The following is a 6,000-nucleotide window of genomic DNA, read 5'->3' as shown; positions in this document are numbered from 1 at the left end:
CCCATACTAACCGTTTCTCACCCATACGTGTAACACCTGGGCACACGTATAAATGAGAACGCAGAAAGTATAGGGGGGAGAAACGGGGATTAGTAAATTAATTGCTGAAAATCCTAATCTAAGATTTGATTATTATATAAAAATGTTCTCATAATCTAAGCGGGCTATGACTCTACAAGTCATTTATAATGACTTTCAAAAAGATTTTAAGAATTTAAAAAAAATAATAAAAATCTCGGACGACTCTTTCGTTAAATGGCTGTTCTAATGAAAGAACTGGGCTTTGAGCCACCATATAACAGCCAGAGTCTATCCGTCGCGAATGGGTTTGTCTTCTTGCTCATTTTTGATTATATCGAAAAATAAAATCGCGATTAAATAAACTAAGTACGAAGCAATGCATGTAAGACATTTATTACATGCTTTATTGGACGAAATCGAGTAAATTAATACTCGATTTCACCACTACTAAACGCGAACGAAACACGTAATAAAAAAGAAAAGTGCATTAATTAATTGCACTGTTAATTAAATGAATTTAACCGATGAGACAAGAAGACCTATCCTGACTAATAATATAACATACAATAAAATATACAATTTTCATGAGCAATTTCAAAAAAGGACTAATCCTTTTTTAAAATCACTCATGTGCTCGTCAATAATTTTTTGGAATAATTACAACCAGTAACTCGTGCCGATTGGGACCTTTCATCCTCGGCATGATTGAGCACCGGAGGGACTTTAAATTTTACTCACGACCTGCTAAATGTTATATTACATATATGTGGCATTTTAAAATAAAATGACGCATGTATGCAATATGAACAATTAGCATTAGAAGTTCTGCGGTGGCTCCAAAACACTCCTACTTCGTAGCAAATGGTCCAGCTGCATCCCTCGTCCACAGATCCATGGAGAATTCCTCGATGCACTTTTCCTCGCACTCCCGTGACTCTAATATCGCGGTAAACGAATATAAGAAACTATAAAAAGTTTCTTATCGCGAAACCGAAATTTTTCTTATACGGCGAACAACACTGAATCTACATACGCGATACGATTTGAATTTAATTTACGCCCGGTCACTGACTCTACTTCGCGATTAAAATGTTACTTTAATTATTCGTACAAACACTGATTCTACAATCTAATTCAAAGACTGCATTGCACGCAGTCAATGCAAACACAAAAATTTCACTCCCGATACGCGGTCACTTCACTGATGCACTTCACTGATGCACTTCACTGACTCTACTTCGCGAACAGTCTGTACGACTGTTTTAAAATTAAAAAACTATAACTTTATACGAACAAACTCTAATGCAATTAACTGCATTGCTCGCAGTTAATGAATATATAAATCTCAAAAATAACGCGAACGCGAACGCGACACGAACGCGAAACGCGACCGAATTATTATTAACGAACGATCGTGCTTCTAATCCGTGATTTTAATTATATTAAAACGATCAAACACTCCCGTTACATTGCTTCGCGCACGAATTGCAATGACGTTCTGAAACAGAAAATGAAAAAGAACGATTAATATCGTCGTGTAATCAAAAACTATTAAAATTTATCATAGAAAATGTTACATAGAAAAATATACTTACTTCTAATCTTCATTGATGAATGCACGATGGGTCTCCTACCCTTAGGGTGATGATGACCGAATGCACTGACTCTACTTCGCGATAAAAATTGTATTTTAATTATCGTACGACATGACTCTACTTCGCGATAAAAATTGTATTTTAATTATTCGAACAAACATGACTCTACTTCGCGATAAAAATTTATTTTAATTATCGTACAACATTCTACTTCGCGATAAAAATTGTATTTTAATTATTCGAACAAACATGACTCTACTTCGCGATAAAAATTGTATTTTTTAATTATTCGAACAAACACTGACTCTACTTCGCGATAAAAATTGTATTTTTTAATTATTCGCACAAACACTGACTCTAATTTTTGCAACTGCATTGCGCGCAGTTCAAAAATCAAACACCAACACTTGCTTACCTTTCTGAAAAAAAGAAAATAAGAAAATTATTAGTATCATTGTTACCGTTTAAAAATTACAAGTAATTATTAAAGAAATGTTTAATAGAAAAATTAATTTACCTTCTATCTTGATTGATGAATGCCCGATGGGTCTCCTACCCTTAAGATGACGATGTCGTAGACGGTTCCAACGAAAATCAGAAACTTACGTGTTTCTTATCGCGACCACGACACTGATTCTAATTTTACAACTGCATTGCACGCAGTGCAAATATCAAACACTAACACTAACACTTAGCCTTCTGAAAAGAGAGAAAAGAACAAAACGATTAGAATCATTGTTATAGTTTAAAAATTATAAGTAATTATAAAAGAAATGTGTTTAATAGAAAAATTAATTTACCTTTTATCTTCAGTGATGAATGCCCGATGGGTCTCCTACCCTTAGGATGACGATGGCACACGTATAAACCGAATAAAAGAAACTTTCGGAGTTTCTTTACCCGAAAAATTTCCGATTTTTGTTTAACGATGCAAACACTCGAGTACCTCATTGCCTACGCGCTCGATTGCAATGATGTTCTGAAACAGAAAATGAAAAAGAACGATTAATATCGTCGTCGTAATCGAAAACTATTGAAAATTTATCATAGAAAATTTCATAGAAAAATTATACTTACTTTTAATCTTCAGTGATGAATGCCCGATGGGTCTCCTACCCTTAGGATGACGATGGGTGGATGGTAACGAAAATAAAAAACTATAAAAAGTTTTTTATCGCGAACGCGACCGAGACGTGCTTTACCGACCGCACTGCACGTCAAAAACGTCTGAAAGAATGCACAAGATTAGTGTTCCATAAAATAAATCGAGTATTTTAATGTGGGATATAATATGAAGGTAGTATTAAAGAGAAAACAATGAAATGATAATTATTAGGAAAATGAAAGAAACTAATTATCATTACAATGTTTATGGTAAGCGGTCTTTAGCTGGATTTTACTTGCAATGGAATGTTTAACATATAAAATATGTTAAACATTATACTGAAAGTAAAATACCATTGCCCAGGTCTAACCACGAGGAGGTAACCGCTTCTGAAGACCCGGGATGTGCATCCTGAAGATGTCCCCATCCGAATTAAATTGAAACCAAAGAAAATGAAATGAAAATGATCACCCCGTGAATGATTTTTAATGAGCCCCACTCTTATGCCCCACCCTAAGAGTTTTATTCGGAAAATCTTTACAATTACTATCGATAATGAAGAGAAAAATGGAAAACCAAATAAAAAATGATAAAAGAGTAGTAAAACATGAATGGAATCGAAGTAACATGTAACCCGTGAACAAATAAAATACATTAATTATAAATGTCACACGCGTGTAATGTGCTAAGGGAAGAAGAATAAAAGATTAAAATTATACATTAATTATAAATTAATTATACATTTAATTATACTAATAATTATCTTACACTATCATTTATTATAACTAAGTCCTCGTGCTGTGCTGGTATGGTCCTCTTGCTGTCCTGGTGTGGTCCTCCTCCTATGTAACCTGCAACAAAAAAAGCAAAGGGATAGGGAAGAAGTTGAAAAGTATGCTTTTTAAAGTGAAACTTTTTACGTTTTTTTTTTAAGTGGTATCCCACCGGTTGGACTAATCCACTGACTCTAATCTATATTACGAGGAACTTACGCTGCACGTACAGTTTGCCCACCGGTACTATATTTACTGCAGGCTTGAAGAACTTAATCCCTGGGCCCGTCTTACTAATAGCACTGGTAGACATCCCTTCTAATGCAGTTTCAGTTCCTATGCTACGTGCACATCTATGCTTGCAAAATCGCGAGTTAAAAAAAGCAAAGTAAAATAAAAAAAAATAAAAAAAAAAGGATAGGGAGTTTCACTTTAAAAAGCTGAGGGTAGGACATGATTCTATCCTTAGGAGAAAGATAGAATCAAGGCTCGCGTGGGCAGGGTCGCATCCCTGAAGTAAATTCCTTCTTAACAAATGGCGCCCTTTGCGAAGAAGGAATCCACCCGCTACCCATTGAATTGTTTCTAAAAAAAATAATAAAATTGTAATAAACACTTAATATTACATTTTATTTAGCCAGTAACAACGATTGTAAAACAATCTAAGTAATCGGAGAATTTTATAATTATGTGTCATCTAATACTGTGTCATCTAAAATTATAAAAATAAATTCATATTAAAATTATTTTCTATTCAAAATACGTTAATAGGAGAGTATGTAATATTTAAAATAATATAATTGCTTAAACATATACATACATTATGTATTAGTAGAGAACAATACTTTGTTCTATAAACCTTAAATAATTGTTAATTAATAGATAAAAATGTCTATTCTAATCTAAAAAGGGGGATGTACCTTCCTCTTCGAAATCTTCTGTTAGACTGATACATTGTCACATAAAAAAGGTTTTTTTATTGAATGTTGTTTACATGGCTTTCAGAAAGTTTCTTATGTATGTAACGAGAAAATTAATTGTAATAAATATAAATTAAAATTATAACGTTCTCATTTTAATATTCTTTTAATTTTTATGTAATTGTTTAAACTAATGTACATTTTTTTAAACGTTTCCGTGCAGTAGTGACTTTGGAGGGGGAAATTTTTATCTAAAAGAATATAAAATTAAAGTTGATTAATATTCAAAAATATGTTAATAAGTATGTAATGCTTATACTACTACATATATGTGTCTAAATATTCTGAGACATAAAGAGAGTGCATTAAAATAATAAAATAATTGTTAATTAATCGATGCAAGTGTCTATTGTTGCTTAAAAACTCGGAGTATATGGTCTGAGATCCCTTCTCCTCGAAATCCACCGTTAATCTGAGTAATTATCCTCTGTTAAAGTTTTTTGGTGAAAGTTGTTTATGTGACTTTCCGAAAATCGCGCATGTGTATAAAAGAAAATCAATAAAATTAATCAATAAAATTTAATATTATAACGCTCTCATTTTAATATTCTTTTATTTTTTGTATAATTGTTTAAACTAATGTACATTGTTGTTACGTTCTTGCGCAGTGATGACTTCGAGGTGGTGGGGTAAAATTTGCATCTAATAAAATATCGGATCGAAATTATTTAATATTTAAAATATGTTAATAAGTATGTAATACCTATATATATACTAGTACATATATGTATCTAAATAATCTGAAATATAAAGAGAATGTATTAAAGTATTAAAATAATTGTTAATTAATCGATAAAAATGTCTATTGTTGTTAAAAAGTTTGGAATATATGATCTATGTACCTTCCCCTTCGAAATTCACCGTTGATCTGAGTCATTATCCTCTGTTAAAGTTCTTTTGGTGAAAGTTGTTTACAAAACCTTCCGAACGTTGAACATGTGTATAAAAAGAATAATAAGCCTATTTAATAAAATTTAAGATTAAAACGTTATGATTTTCATATTTTTATCTATTTCATGTAATTATTTTAATGCTCCTGCGCAGTGAGGACTTCGAGGGTAAAATTCTGCTGTAACATAAAGAGAGTGCATTAGTGCATTATAATAATTTTTAATTAATCGATGCAAGCGTCTATTGTTGCTTAAAAGATCGGAATATATGATCTATGTACCGTCCCCTTCGAAATCCACCGTTGAAATGAGACGTTGTCCTCTATGAAAGTACTTTTATTAAATGTTGTTTATAAGACCTTCTAACGATGAGCATGTGTATAAAGGGTGTCATACATCTAATACATAATCTTTAAGATTAAAACGTTATGATTTTCGTATTTTTATCTATTTTGAGTAATTATTTTAATGCTCCTGCGCAGTGAGGACTTCGAGGGTAAAATTCTGCTGTAACATAAAGAGAGTGCATTAGTGCATTATAATAATTTTTAATTAATCGATGCAAGCGTCCATTGTTGCTTAAAAGATCGGAATATATGATCTATGTACCGTCCCCTTCGAAATCCACCGTTGAAA

Source organism: Polistes fuscatus, unplaced genomic scaffold (assembly GCF_010416935.1).
Source record: "Polistes fuscatus isolate 324 unplaced genomic scaffold, CU_Pfus_HIC Scaffold17, whole genome shotgun sequence".
Classification (NCBI taxonomy): Eukaryota; Metazoa; Arthropoda; class Insecta; order Hymenoptera; family Vespidae; genus Polistes; species Polistes fuscatus.
Note: the sequence above shows the minus strand (reverse complement) of the source record.